The following is a 17,678-nucleotide window of genomic DNA, read 5'->3' as shown; positions in this document are numbered from 1 at the left end:
GCTACAACATGGATGAACCTTGAAAAATGCTAAGTGAAATACACCAGACACATAGTGTGATTCCACTGATTTGAAGTACCTAGAATAGCAAATTTATAGACATATATCAACACAAGTATTTCTGTACTTCTGTACATGTCTAACACGTAGACATTAACCATGGAATAGGGGTGTGGGAGAAAGGGAAGTTATTGTTTAATGGATACAGACCTTATGTTTGGGATGATGAAAAGGTTCTGGAAATGGATAGTGGTGATGGTTGCACAACACTGCATGGATTTAATGCCGCCAAATTGTACACTTAAAAATGGTTGAAATAGGGACTTTGGTGGTCCAGTGGTTAAGAATCCACCTTCCAATGCAGGGGACGCAGGTTCAATCCCTGGTCAGGGAACTAAGATCCCACATGCCTCAGGGCAAGTAAGCCCTCGCACCGCAACTAGAGAGAAGCCGTGTGCTGCAACAAAGAGCCTGAGCGCTGCAACAAAAGATTCCGAGTGCCCCAACTAAGACCCGACAAAGCCAAATAAATAAATTTTCTTTAAATGGTTGAAACATTTTTTTAAAAATAGGCATGTTGAGAACTTAGAGTCAGCTTATAAATTAAATATGTTCAAGTAAAGATATATAGAAGGAAAAAAACCTAATACCTGAAGACATAAAATTTGCAGTATCCATGAAATAAAAAGGTTTTTTTAGGTGTAGAATTCTGTCACTAGACTGGGACTCGAGCTTTGTGTTGTTGAAACCTGGACAAATCACAGAAATTTCTGGCTTCCTTGCTGCTGCTGATACACCAGACTCCTGGGGCCTTGCCCTTCCTGGAATGGGCTTCTGCCACATTCCCACAAGACTAGCTCCCTAACTACTCTTCTTTGCTTAAGTATCACCTGCACAGGAGGCCTTTCCTGACCCTTTTAAAAAGCCCCTTCCCAGCTTTATTTTTCTCCATTGCATTGATAACTGTCTATGCATTTTACATCATTTGTTTTTGTCTGCCCACACTAGAATGCAAGCTTTATGATTTTTGTCTCTCTCCCCAGTATTCAGGACAGTATCTTGGCTCACAATAAATGTTTGTTGAATGAGTGAATGAATAGTTGAATAAATCACTGTACCTCAGTTTATTCACTATTAAAACGGGATAAACAACATCTGTGAAATATGAATATCAGTGGAAAACCCAGTGGAATCTCAGTGCAACCAGCCTGACTCCAGAGTCCTCTAATTACTGAATACTGCTTTGGCGGAAGACACCCACCAGGCACTGTTGAGGAGGCAAAGATGAACCAGACCAACTCCTGTCCTCACACATGGAATGAGAGATACAAAGGTACGGATACAGTGCCATCGGAATTCAGAGATCACATCCAACTTGGTGGAAGGGCCTCCTTCGTACTGCTTCCTGCTCTCTGCCCATCCAAAAGCCCCACCCTGCACCAGGGCAGGGCCCGTGATCCCTGCAACAACTGTTCTGTAAGTCCCATTGTCTCCTACCCAATGACTTGCTCTTACCTAGGTGCTATTGTCTCCTGATCTGGGTGTATGGCTTCATCTCTTCTGCACTCTAGATTTTACCAAGGGTGTCTAGAAATTAAGCATCATAAACCAGCGTGTGGGATTTCAGGCCCAGAGAATCTTTTTGTATCCTGAGTTGACTCTAACAAAGTAGCTACTACTGTGTCCACAGCCCCCGCCTTTGTCACCCAGGGCTGGCCACTTTTTCAGAGACTGCAAAGGATCTTCTCTGAGGCTGTCCTCGTTAACAGGAGAGAGCAGGGCAGGTGGAAAGAAACTGGTTGACTTTCAAGATGTTGTTTCTCTGATTTTTTTTTTTTAAAGGAAATGCATACTGTACACATGAGAGGCTCCAAGGCTGAGAGATGCCGTGGCAGTTGAGATGCACCTGGGAGCGCCTAACTGTTCCCTGCCTCTGCTGCAGGGGGTGGGACAGGCAGCCACTGCACACAGCCCTCCACAGCAGATGGACCAGGGCAGCCCATCAAGTCATAGCACCTCGTCTCCTCCCCTACCAAGGACTCTTCTTTCTCTCCAGGCGAAGGCTTTCCTGGTCTCTTGTATCATCTTTGTCACTCCCATCCAGGTCTGGAGTAGGGACCCTTCCTTGGTGTTTGCTGTACTTCAGTCTTCAAGGCACAACTGTGTGTGGACCTGCCTAACCCCAACCAGGCTGATTCTTCCCTGTGGGTAGAAGAGACAACATTTATTCCCCACAGCCCTGCATTGTCTCTTCTGTTTTGCATGTCTCGAAGTCCAGCTTCTACCCTCATGCCCTTCACTGGAGCTCAAGATTGGGCCAACTACACTCCATTTACAAAGAGAGTTTTAAAACCTTTGGTGCACGAATAAATGTTTGTCTCTGCAGCCTTCTCTCTACAGATAAGCTTCTGGTCAGGCTTAAGCTGCTCAGCTTAAAGGAGTCTCTGAGCCATTTCCCTCTCCCCTGCCTCATCAGCCCACTGAGCTGCTGCCAGAACTGCAAAAGCAATCTGCCAGGTAACGAGGTGGAAACCCCAACAGTGAGGAGTCGTGATGTTCAGCATAAACTTATAAAGAAAAGCATCAGGCATTTCCCCCCAGTTAACTTAGTTCAAAAGCTAAGACCAGGTCCAGCTCTGCCCTATTCTGGCGAACTGCCTTCCAGTTGTGCTCTGTGGAGGGATGTCCCTGGCAGGCAGCTCCCAGGCCAGTGCTGGGATTTGAGTAATCACAAGCCCAAGTCGGGTGTGTGGGAAGGTGTGTTGTTTGGTCTGGCCCACAGCCCTTGACACTCTGTAGCTATTTTAAACAAGATCCCACAGCCTTTCATTTGCTTCACTAATTTCCCTAAAATAGAATTGTTTATTTGTGGGTCAAAATTGGAGAAGCTGCTTCTTCATCACCAAACTGCTCTTTGATGAGACTGGAGACCACACAAGGCCCAGAGCCTAGAAGGGCTTTGCACATAGTAAGTGCTCAGTCAACGTTAGCTAACAGTGAGATCGTGTGTGGCATCTCTGAATCCCCAGAACCAGTACAGGCCACTCAGTTAGTATTCATGGATTTGAATGTTCCTTCTCCTGCCCTGACTTCTCATCTGCACTCCAGTTCTCTACTTCCACTATCTACATGGTATTTCCACATAAATATGTTTGAGGTGATGGGCCAACACTCTCTGTTTCCTAATTTCTGCCCATAGTGGTAATTATACTACTTGTTGTTGTTATTAACACATACCTTAGAATCTCATGGCTTACAACATCGTGTCTCACTCCTGCTACACGTCCATCAAAAGTTGGCTGCTGCTCTGATCTACATCGTTTTTACTCTGGGAACCAGGCTGATGAAGCCACTTCTATTCTTTTTTAAAATAAATTTATTTATTTTATTTTTAGCTGCATTGGGTCTTCATTGCTGCGCGTGGGCTTTCTCTAGTTGCAATGAGCTGGAGCTACTCCTCGTTGCAGTGTGTGGGCTTCTCGTTGTGGAGCACAGGCTCTAGGCACGGGCTTCAGTAGTTGTGGCACATGGGCTCAGTAACTGTGACTCACGGGCTCTAGAGTGCAGGCTCAGTAGTTGCGGTGCACGGGCTTAGTTGCTCTGCGGCATGTGGGATCTTCCCGGACCAGGGCTCGAACCCATGTCCCCTGCATTGGCAGGTGGAGTCTTAACCACTGCGCCACCAGGGACGCCCACCACTTCTATTTTGAACATTGCTGATTGTTAAGGCAGAGGGAAAAGTGATATGGTGAACAATATGCTGGCTCCCAAATCTTCTGCTGGGAAGTGATATACATCATTTTCATTGATGTATGTCACTTAGCCATTTCATTGGCTAAGTCACACAACTAAGACTCCTCCAAGGAGAGGCAGTAAATATTTGGAAACATAGTACTTACTTTGTGCCAATAACTATTTTTAAATAACAGCTTTATTGTGATATAATTCACACACCATAAAATTTAGCCTGGGACTTCCCTGGCGATCCAGTGGTTAAGACTTTGCCTTCCAGTGCATGGGATGTGGGTTCAATCCCTGGTCCCACATGCCTCATGGCCAAAAAAATAAAAAAATAAAACAGAAGCAATACTGTAACAAATTCAATAAAGACTTAAAAAATGGTCCATATCAAAAAAAATCTTTGAAAAGAATTTAGCCTTTTAAAGTATACAATTACATAATTTTTAGTATATACACAGTTGTTCAACCATCACCACTAGTAATAATGGTTCACACCAATTTTAGAATATTCGCATCAATTTCAGAATATTTTCATCACTCCAAAAAGGAAACCCCATACCCATTAGCGGTCACTCTCTATTCTCTCCTTTCCCAAGCCCCTAATATTAGTAGGCAACTATTTTTTTCTGAATAATATTCCAGTATATGAGTATACCATATTTTGTTTATCAATTCATCAGTTGATAAACATGTGGGTTGTTATTAGCTCTTTGCTATTGTGAATTATGCTGCTTTGAATATTTGTGTACACGTTTCTATGTGAACATAGGTTTCCAATTCTCTTGGGTGTATACTTAGGAGTGGAATTTCTGAGTCATATGGTAACTCTGTTTAACATTTTGGGGGACTACCATACTGTTTTAAGTGTCTGCAGTATTTTGCAATCCCACCAACAATGTATGAGCATTCCAATTTCTCCACATCCTCAATACTTACTACTGTCTGTCCTTTTTATTTTAGGCATCCTAGTTGGGTGTGGAGTGGTATCTAACTGTGGTTTTGATTTGCTTTTCCCTAATGATTAGTGATATTGAGCATCTTTTCCTGTGCTTATTGACCCTTTATATATTTTCTTTGGAAGTGTCTATTTAAATCCCTTGTCCATTTTTTAATTGGGTTGTTTGTTTTTTTTAATTGTTGAATTAGTAAGAATACTTTGTATATTCTGCATACCAGTCCCTTATCAGATATATGGTTTACAAATATTTTTTCCTATTCCATGAGCTATCTTTTCACTTTCTTTTTTTTTCTTTTTTTTTTTTTCTTTTTTTTGTGGTATGCGGGCCTCTCACTGTTGTGGACTCTCCCGTTGCGGAGCACAGGCTCCGGATGCGCAGGCTCAGAGGCCATGGTTCACAGGCCCAGCCGCTCCGTGGCATGTGGGATCTTCCCAGACTGGGGCACGAACCCGTGTCCCCTGCATCAGCAGGCGGACTCTCAACCACTGCGCCACCAGGGAAGCCCTCTTTTCACTTTCTTAATGGTATCCTTTGAAGCACAAAAGTGTTTAATTTTGATGAAGTCAATTTTGTCTATTTTTTCTTTTGTTGCTTGTGCTTTTGGTGTCATATCTAAGAAATTATTACCTAATTCAAGGTCACTATGATTTATAGTTTTATATAAAAGAGCTTTATAGTTTTAGCTCTTACATTTAGGTTGATGATCCATTTTGAATATGGTGTGAGGTAGGGGTGAATACTTTTTTTTTTTTTTTTTTTTTTTTTTTTGTGGTATGCAGGCCTCTCACTGTTGTGGCCTCTCCCGTTGCGGAGCACAGGCTCCGGACGCGCAGGCCCAGCGGCCATGGCTCACGGGCCCAGCCGCTCCGCGGCATATGGGATCCTCCCAGACCGGGGCACGAACCCGTATCCCCTGCATCGGCAGGCGGACTCTCAACCACTGCGCCACCAGGGAGGCCCTACTTTTTTTTTTTAAATAAATCTTTTATTTTGGAATAATTTTAGATTTTCAGTACAGTTGCAAAGATAGTGCAGTTCCCATATACCTTTCACCCAGCTTTCCCTAATGTCTAACATAACTATAGTACATTTGTCAAAATAAGACATTTTAAATGGTACAATAGGTTTAACTAAACTACAGACTTTATTCGGACCCCACCAGTTTTTCCACTTATGTACTTTTTTTCTACTCCAGGATCTAAGCCAGGAAAAAGCATTGCATTTACCTAAGTACTTTTTATATATTAAGTAATTTAATCCTCACAATAATATAATTATCTTCACATTACAGAGGAAATAAAGGCATAAAGAGCTTAAGTAACTTACCCAAGGTCATATTGCTAGTAAGTGATGGAATTTTTCTCATCTTTATCATCAATCCAAAATTCTAGGTAAATTACACTACATCCTTCAGTCACCTCCCAAGGAAGGTGCATGGGAGTTAAATGTTGTGAGATGTCGCTAGTCTGAAAATGTTTTGATTCTTTTTTATTCTATTTGATTGATAGTTTGGGCAATATGATAAAGACTGCCTGATGTCCCCCAGTATCTTGGGGTTCCGAAATTTCACAATGATATCCTATGATATAGGGCCTTTTTTCTTTCATTATGTTGGGCCCCCACTGGATCCTTTCAATAAGGAGACTTATGTCCTTTAGATTTGGAAACATTATCCTGATCTCTGTGATAATTTCCTTTCTATTCTATCAGTGGGATAGTAGGACCCCTGGATCGCTCCTCTTATTTTTCTGTCTTTTTCTCTCCTGTTTTCCTTATTTGTTTATTTAGTTAGTTAGTTATCAAACTTGGGAATGTATGTACACATTGTCATGTGACCTGATTTTTTAAACTTACCTTTTCCTACATATTTTAATGGCTGTACATCACATGAACATTCTTTAATTTATTTGACCAATGTTCTGTTATTGGGCATGTGTTCCCTATTATTGCCATGAAACTGCTTAAAATAAGTTGTAACACATCTTTGCTTCCTTATGATATATTACTAAAAGTGGAATTCCTACATCAGGGAGTATGTATATTTTAAATACGTTTTTCTGACACATATTGCCAATTTATCCTCTACAAATTAACATTCTCATTAGTACTATAAAAGAATATTCATTTTCCTTATAGAGCATACTTTTGGGAACAGACTAATTTAAACTGAAGACATATATTCTTTGTAAATGGAAACGTGGTATTGAATACATTTTGGGGGAAATTTTCCCTCTAATCTGAGAGATTGCTTCGTATGTTGTAGTTATAACATATATTATTATTATGCTGCTAACCACCCTTAGAACGAATACTCTGGATTACATATAAAATTTTCTCTTCTCTGGCTTAACTAAGAGCATCCTTGTCATAGAGCCATAATACCTAGGAATTAGATTAGGGTGATCGGTGCACTGACAAGAGTAAGGTGGCTGAGAGCTTTCAAACACCTGGTAATTTATCATTAGGTGAATTTTACATAAACTGCTTTGGATGTAGAAAACTCATAACCAGTTTTCCTGAAAATGAAGGTATCACTTTCCTAGTACGTGATTTGTCAAGAACTACTGGTTGGCCAAGAAAACCTTCATAGGATTAATGATGAAACAACCAAAATCTGGAATGTCCACCTGACACTTACTTATAAAAGCAAAGATCTATAATTTTTCTTTGCATCAAAACTGCTGCTAAGAAGAGTCCTTATTCTTTAGAGAGATGTCCTGAAATGTTTATAGAAGAAATGATATGATATTTGGGATTTACTTCAAAATAGTCAGGTGGAGGAGGGGAGCAGTGGATGGGGAGGTAAATGATAAAATGAAACAAGTTTGGCCATAGATTTACTGTTGAAGCTGGGTGATGGGTACATGGGGTACATTTTACTATTCTATCTATATATGTTTGATATTTTCCATGAAAACAAACAAAAACAATAAAACCTTCTTTGCTATGAACTTTTGGAAGAAACTGAGGCCATTAGATTTGGCACTTTGAACATGATCTCCAAGGCAAGATGATGGAGTGGCAACCCAGATGTGAGCAGGCTCATGGGAGGCTCACTTTACCTAACTCTACAGACCATGGTCAATGGCCTGGATTTTTGTAGCTCCCAAGCCAATTTCTAACCAGAGCTCAGTAATGGTCTCCCACGTTAAGCAACTGGTTAAAAAATACAAATTCAGTATAGCACCTGAGGTCCTGAAAATAATCTAGATCTTGACTTGGGTGTATATCTATGTAAAAATTAGCCAAGCTCAGGCTTCCCTGGTGGCGCAGTGGTTGGGAGTCCACCTGCCGATGCAGGTGACACGGGTCCAGGAGGATCCCACATGCCGCGGAGCGGCTGGGCCCGTGAGCCATGGCCGCTGAGCCTGCGCGTCCGGAGCCTGTGCTCCACAACGGGAGAGGCCACAACAGTGAAAGGCCCGGGTACCGCCAAAAAAAAAAAAAAAAAAAATTAGCTAAGCTATACTCTTAAGATTTATGCACTTTTACTGTATCTATCTATCTATATTTTTATATATATTTATATATGTTATATATATATATTATATAACAATAAAAGTTTATAAAAGAGAATAAAGTACCCAAGATTTTATTTCTAGAGCTGTTTAACAATTGCTGTGAAATCACAAGCTCTGGTCCTTATAAACAAGAGGTATGGGCCTCCCTGGTGGCGCAAGTGGTTGAGAGTCCGCCTGCCGATGCAGGGGATACGGGTTCGTGCCCCGGTCTGGGAGGATCCCATATGCCGCGGAGCAGCTGGGCCCGTGAGCCATGGCCGCTGAGCCTGCGCGTCCGGAGCCTGTGCTCCGCAACGGGGGAGGCCACAACAGTGAGAGGCCCGCATACCGCAAAAAAAAAAAAAAAAAAAAAAAAAGAGGTATTTCTGACTGGTTCCCTCCACAGACATGACCATGCCTGGCAGAAGAGCAGCCAGCATTTATTCTGTCTTTGAAAAAGCCTGCCTGATTAAAGGACCATCTAGTCTGTTTGCTTATTATAGGGGAGTAGTGTAACCAGAGTTAAAAATCTGGGCTTTAATATCAAATCCACTTAGGTTTGAATCCTGTTAACTAACTGTGTGACTTTGGGCAAAGTTACCTCTCAGCTTCAGTTTCCTCACCCATAAAATAGGAATAATAACAATAACACTGCCTACCTCATAGGGTTGTTGTAGTCAATGAGATAAAATGGGGAAAGAACTCATAGTCAACAACCAAAAAAATGAGTTATTATCTTGATTGACAAATTCTGAGCCTGGGTTTTTCTGGCTAGTGTTGTACATAAGGAATAGGCAGACTTTAGACATAGCTTGTCTATTATATTCAACATAATATTCCTTTGACATTTTCTCAGCCTTTAGGTCTGTTGGCATGAATTGGTTATGGAGCCATCTGCACAAGTTCAACACAGATACACTCTATCCCTGCACCCTATTAACACATATATTAAATCTTAAAGAACCTGAGCAATAAAACAGTTTTCATAGCTGAGCTTGACAACTCCCTTCTGTTGTGAAAAAAAAAAAAAAAAAAGAAAAGCAAGCACTTCTGTATATGCAGATAAAATGAGTCTTATCATCTCAAACTCAGAGCTCTTGATAAAACCCTCTTGGGTAATTGCTGCCAGAGAAGGTATATACTTGCAAAATAAATTTATATTTGGTTTGTATTCAGTAGGTATTTCTCTTTTTTTTTTTTTTTTTTTGCGGTATGCGGGCTTCTCACTGTTGCGGCCTTTCCCGTTGCGGAGCACAGGCTCCGGACGCGCAGACTCAGTGGCCATGGCTCATGAGCCCAGCTGCTCCGCGGCATGTGGGATCTTCCCAGACCGGGGCACGAACCCATGTCCCCTGCATCGGCAGGCGGACTCCCGACCACTGCGCCACCAGGGAAGCCCCTATTTCTCCTCTTTTAACTGGTTTATAATGTTAAAACAATGTTATGTAAGTTACTTTGTTTAATTATCTCCCTGTACATCACAGATACTTTACCCAGAGGGTAGATATGGCAGGAAGTAGCCCTACTAAAAGTTATGAATTCTGGGGATGCTTAATTAAGATTTTCTTTTGGTGTTAATATTTTTATTCAAATTTTATATTAAGGTTATGTTGGAGTTGAATCTAGCTAGAATTATTTGGATGTTCATTGCACTATTCTTTGAACTTTTCTGTATTGAAAATATAAAGTTGGAAAAATATCATTTTGGCCATGTTCTATGGATGTGAGCTTTTAGAGTTGAGTTTGTGTGCTACAAAAACTCAAAACAATTTCCTCAGGAAAAGTCTACACCTGACTTTGGTTTTCCCTTGTAGGTGAGAAAAGCCTTTTACCCAGCCAGCTGTCCTTAGGGACCTCAGCTTTCATAATAGGCCAAACTCTACCCTTGAATTGTCTATTAAGGCATGTGTGTCTGAATTTAGACAACTCAGGATAGCTACATTCCAGGATTTGGCTGGGAATATAATCTCATTTTGTCATTCAATATTTATTTTTTAATTAATTAATTTATTTATTTTAAATTATTTTATTTTATTTTTGGCTGCATTGGTCTTTGCTGCTGCACGTGGGCTTTTCTCTAGTTGCAGCGAGCAGGGCTACTCTTCGTTGTGGTGCGCAGGCTTCTCATTGTGGTGGCTTCTTTTGTCGGGGGCATGGGCTCTAGGTGCGCGGGCTTCAGTAGTTGTGGCACATAGGCTCAGTAGTTGTGGCTCATGGGCTCTAGAGCGCAGGCTCAGTAGTTGTGGTGCACGGGCTTAGTTGCTCTGCGGCATGTGGGATTTTCCCCGATCAGGGCTCCAACCCATGTCTCCTGCATTGGCAGGCGGATTCTTAACCACTGCGCCATGAGGGAAGCCCATCCAATATTTACTAAAAACTCAGTAGGGAGAAGCAATTTTCAGGGAGGATTGTTTGAAGCATACATCAGCTTATGTGCTTTTTCAGACAGTCTAGTCTAAAACATATCCATGGATTAAACCAGATCATTAGACAACTGGTACCTTGCTAGACAGTGCCATAGTTTCCTAAAGTATAATTTTTACCAATTTGTACTTTTCTGTGATATCAACACTGTGTATTGAGTATTGCATCTATTATAAGGAAGCATGAAACATTGTTCATTTCTATCACACAATAACCACTTTTTAGGATTCCAGAGAGAAATACAGCTGGTCTTAGTACCAAAAATAGTTAATAGTAATAGTTAATCTCAACTTTGCTATTAGAAAGAAAGAGAGAGAGAAGAAAAAGAAAGAAAGAAAGAAAACATTTTCATCCACCTTCTCTGACTCCTTCCCAGAGAATCCAAGCAAAAACATGGAGAAATTTTGGCTAGACAAGCATCATGGAATATGCCAAAATCAAATAAATGCCTTTCTACAATCCAAAATACTTCCCAAACCAGAAGGAAAAATGTCTGTGCAAAAAGTACATCACATTCTTCACAACTGGTCGAATATTTTGATGCTCCAAAATTCTAACCCCAGCCTCATGTATTTTGTTAATTTCAGATCTTAACAGAAACTGCAATGGTGCTGACTGGTTGTACTCATCAGGGTTCTCCAGAGAAATAGAACCAATAGGATATATCTAGATATATATGAGGAAATTTATTATAGGAATTGGCTCACACTGTTATGGAGGCCAAGAAGTGCCACGATCTGCAAGCTGGAGAACCAGGAGACCAGTGGTATAATTCAGTCTGTGTCTAAATGCCTGAGAAACAGGGCAGCTGATGGTGCAACTCCAGTCCGAGGCTGAAGGTCTGAAAACCAGAAATTCCAATGTCCAAGGCTAAGAGAAGATGAGAGAGAAGGGGGGTGGGGTGGAGAATTCACCCTTCCTTTCCACCGTTTTGTTCTATTAGGGCCTTCAATAGACTGGATGATGCCAGCCCACATTGTTAAGTGTGATCTTCTTTACTTTATCTACTGATGCAATGTTAATCTCTTTGGGAAACACCCTCACAGATACATCCAGAAATAACGTTTTACCAGCTATCTGGGTGTCCCTTTGTCAAAGTAACACGAAAAATTAACTATCACACTGGTCAAAAGAAAAGTCCCTGGGGAATTCCCTGGAGGTCCAGTGGTTAAGACTCAGGCTTTCTCTGCCCTGAACCCAGGTTCGATCCCCGGTCAGGGAACTAAGATCCTGCAAGCCATGCAGTGCAGCCAAAAAAGAAAAAAGGAAAAAGTCCCTGTATGCCAGGCCAAATGGCCATCTCAGAGGCCTGGGGTAGGAGGGAAATATTCTTCATTCATTAATTTTCTCTTTTATTTACCTTCCCTGCTATAGTCCCTTCTTTGTGGGTAAAGGAGAGCAGAGACCCCCATATCCATCTCTGTACCCCACATAGGGCACGGTACATGACATTCAACCAGTATTCACTAAATATTTGTTGAATTAAACTGAATCGTGCTGTTGAATCCACAAACCCCATCCTCCTGTGGAACAACTATGCCACCACTTGCCTTTCCATCCTTCAGGCCTCAGGGACTGCTTTTAAACTCAGCTGCCACACTGGTCACCCAGGTTACCATCCTGAGTCAGAGTTCATTCTGGTGCTGTCCCTTGTGTTTCCTTGTTGCAACCAGGACATTCTTCTACTAGTGGACAAAGAAACCATGCAGTGCACAAGCAAATTCCTGATTCGCACAGATGCCCTGTTCGTTCTTTCATCAGATACGTCTGGACTGGGGGTCATGTGCAGGGGTGTGTGTGTGGTGGGTGCATTTTAATTAAAGCTCAAATGAAACCTCATGGCCCCTATCACTGAATTGGCCCTTACCTGACAACAGGAAGAGTTAAAAATATTTTAGAAAGGGGAACACAAAATAAATATTTGTTTATTAATAAGAAGGGTATTTTAGGAAGAGGCAATGATCCTTTGCCACTCTCTACCAGCCCCAGCCTTGATGAACTACTCAATTTGATGGAGACACAGACCATGAGAGTTGAAAGTAATCTTGGAAAGCCCAGAACCCAAGGCCTCCTGTGGGAGATGAGGTCTGAGAGCCTGAATCTCTCAGGTGGTCGGTCTGATTGGGGATGTCAGAAATCCATAGTAAAACGCTTCCTGGCAATTCCTGGTCATTGTCTAGAGTATGCAAGCTACTGCTCCCACACTGTGGGCCCTACCTCCAAGAGTCCACCTACAGGGTCTGCAGCCAGGCTGGCCTGGGTTTGAATCTCGACCCTGTCCTTCTCGGCCATGTGATCTAGGAAAGGCAAATCTCTTCAAGTCTATTTCCACAGCATGTTTATTGGGATGGTTCAAGAAAATGTATGAAAGGGCCTCGATAGTGGTTGGTATATAGTGACAATAACTAACACTTCATAAATGCCTACTCGATGCTTCACATCTATTATCTCGTTAAATCTGTGCAGTGCAACAAACTATGAGGTAGGTGCTATTATTTTTTTTTTTTTTTTCTTTTTGCGGTATGTGGGCCTCTCACTGTTGTGGCCTCTCCCGTTGCGGAGCACAGGCTCCGGATGCGCAGGCCCAGCGGCCATGGCTCACGGGCCCAGCCGCTCCGCGGCATATGGGATCCTCCCAGACCGGGGCACGAACCCGTATCCCCTGCATCGGCAGGCGGACTCTTAACCACTTGCGCCACCAGGGAGGCCCGCTATTATTATAAGTATGTTCACAGGTAAAGAAATTGAGGGACTGAGAGGTTGAGGAACTTGTCTAAGGCTAATAAATGACAGAGCCAGAATTTCTAGATTGTAGAAATCTGGCTCAGAGTCCATGCCTTTAATGACTACATTCTTCTGTTCCTTGGTTACTATGGTCTTTATAATTTTTCTTGGCAGAGGTGTAATTATTATACTCATTTGGGAAAATAATTTGTCAATATGTGTTCATAAACTTAAAAAGGTCCTTATTCTTTGATGCAGTAATTCCGTTTCTGGCAATCAATCCTAAAGAAAGAATTATATATACACAGAAACCCAAATGCACTTTAAAAAAATCACAGCATCATTCATAGTAGGGAAAAAGAAACAATCCAACTGTCCAGGAAAATGTTAATAAATAAAATCATAACACGTCACTTACACGGACAATTATACAACACGATCATAGCATGCAAAATATACACCTAGAGTTTTTTTTTTTAAGATTGAGGAAAAAACACTCCAAAATATTACTAGTGGTTAAGCTAAGGTAGTGGGATATGGAAGTGTGTTTTAATATTTCCTTTTATCAACTTTACAGGTGTTCTGTCACACAGCTATTCTACTTTCAGCAACTCACTCATTTAATGCTGTTTCTGGGCTTGTGATGAGCAGCGTGCCAGGGGGGCAAGGCGGAGGTGGGCTGGGGTTGGTTACAAGCTCGCAGCAGTAGGTGAGGAAATGTGTTCCCTCTCCTCTACCAATCAAACTTGGTTATCGGCTTGATCTCCCCCATCCTTATCACTCCCCAAGGCTCTAACAGGCTCTAATGGCTTTTGGCTCAAGGCTTTTGCTCCCTGTGCTGGATGTGGAACTATTAGTATGGTTTGGTGGAAAGAGACAAGATTGGGACTCAACAGATTTGGGTTGGGTTTTAAAAAGCTGCTAGTTATCAGAACCTGGGCTTCTTAAACCACTGGTGTCCTTATGCAGAAATAGAAATGACTCTAATGTCTGCCTCTGAGAAGTCCCAGCCTTTCCCTCTCCTCCACAGAGCTAGAACACCCAGCGGGTTGCATCTGCCAACCACGGGTCTTGCTGTCCTTCTCCCAGGGAGTTGTCTCTCAGGGAGAGTCTGGGGATATCCATGAGGCCTGATCTTCTGAGCCTCGCAGCCTGCCTGAGTTTTCCAGGAGCCTCAACTCCCACCTTGCTTCCAGGTATGGGATCAGACATTCCCTGTAGCAGAGCTATGCTTTATAAGTAATTTTTTAAAGTTACAATATATAGGCTTTACTGTTTGAAAGTGAAGTGTCTCAGCTGGGGTAAACATAGGGTAAAATGATCACCAAACATCTTGGAGGAAATGATGAAAAAAAAGAAAAATAATTTTACATTTTCTCTCTCGTTACATTTTCCATTCACCAACTAAAACCTACTTTTTTTTTTCCATGAAAGTTCACGCTGGGTATGTTTCTATGAAGAGTCATTTCATGCAGCCCACACATAAGATGACACTTTATTCAGTCAATCTGTTCTTAGGAACAATGTAAAAATATACATGTGGTGAGGTTAACAATTTTCTTATTTGAACTCTGAACACCAAAGCTGACAGCCCCTCCCTCTTCAGATGTTTGAAATCCTTTATGTAAAAGTTTAATTTAGATTTTTATACTAATAGAACATGTTTTATAATGTGACAAGATTTAAATATATCAGTTCCAAAATGTTTATTAAAGGAAAATAGTGTTTCTCTTCATGTTTGAAAAGGTTCTGAATATTAATACAAGATTGGGTCTTACTCATGGCGTAAGTCTTATACTAATTTTTTTATCTCCAAATTTCTCCTTTACCCCATTTCCCAATTTTTGCATATGTTGGTAAAAAAGCATTACCCACTTTCCATAAATGATGATACCATCAAATTTTATTCTGACTTATAGTGTCATTTGAATTTTATTTTGATAGCTTGCTACTTATAAGAGTGGAAGGGAGACAAATATATTACCTAACATTTCAAACATTTCAATTAAGGCATCACAGAATTATCACTCTGCATTTATATTCCTTGAATTAATACAATTTAGAAAAAATATGTATCTCTTATTTCTGTCTAACTTCACCCACCAAAACAGCTAATCCAAAGACAAAAATTAAACAGTTTTTTAATAGCAAGAGAACAAAACTATAGCAATATGACAGGGTGTGGCCACTGTCTCACAAATACTTCTTGTGCATAAAATAAAAACCAGTTCTATGTCTGGTCTTTTATCAAGGTCCAACTTTTCCATAGTTGATTTTTTTAATAATCTTTTAACTGTTTGCTAAGTGATATGAATTTTTTTGGCTTGTGCATTACACAAACATGCTATCCAAAACACTTTTTCTGGTATGTATCAAGAGCCATAAAAAATATTCATTGTTGGATCCAGAAATTCCACACTTAGAAAGATATCCTAAAGAAACAATTTAAAATGTGGGCAAAGCTATAGCCAGAAAACTTATCACTGCATTACTTAAAATAGTAAAAAATGAAAACAAGCTAAATACTAAGACAGGCATGATTAAGTAAATTATAGTAACCTACTTGATAGAATTCTTTTTATAGCAATTGAGAATGATAAAAGACAATATAAAAGCAAGGAACATGATTGTTACAATTTTTATTTAAATAATTTTTACTATAAAATAGTTTTTTGTTCAATTAAAGAAAATCTGAAAAAAGAAAGAGAATAGAAAAAAGAAATATTATTATCCAGTGGAAAAACCAGAATACACATTTGTATCTGTGATATGATTACAATTACTTTTTTTTTTAAGAAGCAGAGCAAAAATATTAGAATGTTGTCTTGGGTTTCTTCTTTTCTTTCTTTATCAAACTGTATCTAATATAATTTATAATGAAAAAATATATTTAAAAAATAAAGCACCACCTTCTTATAGACAAAATCTCTTGTCTGGTTTACAGAGGAGCCTCATGCCTAGTCCCATCCTGTGATTTTTTTTTTCTTTTTACTGTGTGTATTAAACATTGATTTAACTCTCAGTATCTCTCCCACAGCTACTCCTCAGCCAATAGCTCATGGTATTTGATACATGGGAGGCATTTCTTGTTTTAAAGATGGGTAAACTAAGTTCTGAAACAAGTTAGTTTTTCATTTAACTTCCCCCAAATAATTCCATAGAATATCTAGAAATGAAAATAGATCCTTGATTCATTTTTTCCCTGACCTTTGATTTAAAAAAAAATCCAAGTCCCTGCAAATTGCTGTCACAAAGTTTACTTATGCAAAGTTGAACAAATTGAATCAGGACATGGGACAAGGAGGTTAAACCTAGGACACCTTCACTGGGAGCATTCTTCCATTCTTGGTGCCCAGAGGATCCTGTGAAGAGTGGAAATCAAAGGACTGCTCCATGGTCTTGCAAGATTGGTAGGTACTCTGACTTTATAGATGAGAAACTGAGGCTGGGAGAGTTGAACTAATTTGTTCAAGGTCACAGGGCTAGTAACTGGCAGAACAGAGATAGATACCACAAATAACCATCGACAAAAAGCGCAGACTCTCTCCCCTCCTGATAGCATCGCTGTGAGGATCAAATGATGCAAACATCACAGAAATGTATGCTGGAAATGGAAGCATCACCCCTCCTCAGGATCACCCATTTTTCCTATGCCTCCCACAAACAGAACAGAGATGGTAACATAAAGCTTTGTGAAAAAAACAAGAGACTGGTAATATCCTGTTACAATTTTCTTTTTAAAAATGTCTCAAATCTTTTGTTGTAAGGAAATTCTGATCTATGAGATGCTGCTTGAAATAAATGAGCCACTGGCCAGAGCTTGGAAATGTTTGCCATATGAAGAAGGTCATTTGTTATTTGGCATCTGTAGATACATTATTATTGTTATTTAATAATAATTAGTAAATTACTGACAAAATTAGTAAACTTAACATCCTCTTTTGGGAAAACCAGTATTTATAGAAAATTATGCCCCAAGCCTACGTTCTGCTTACCATTATATCCAGTTCCAAAGGAATATTTGGGGGGAGGGATTCTTCCTAGATTTAAAAAAGTGTACTTTTCGTGGAGGGGGGGCTTACTCTCCTCACTCTCCGTTAAGTGGTAAATGAGAGGGAGTCTGGGGTAGTGGGAAGTCAGGTTCATTCTATCATCGCTTCCAGTCCTGGCTCTATGCTGCCCCTTGGTAAGTTTCTTAACCTTTCTGGGTGCCCCTCTTCTTACCTTTCTCCTCTGTCCCCTCTAAGCGTGAGAATCACTTTCCAACACTATGCACCTGATAGATAACCTGATCTCAATGGCTGAATATTTTTAATGTGTATTTATTTAT

The sequence above is a fragment of the Mesoplodon densirostris genome, chromosome 2 (genome assembly GCF_025265405.1).
Source record: "Mesoplodon densirostris isolate mMesDen1 chromosome 2, mMesDen1 primary haplotype, whole genome shotgun sequence".
Classification (NCBI taxonomy): Eukaryota; Metazoa; Chordata; class Mammalia; order Artiodactyla; family Ziphiidae; genus Mesoplodon; species Mesoplodon densirostris.
The sequence above is the reverse complement of the archived record's forward strand: the minus strand, read 5'-3'. Positions refer to the sequence as shown.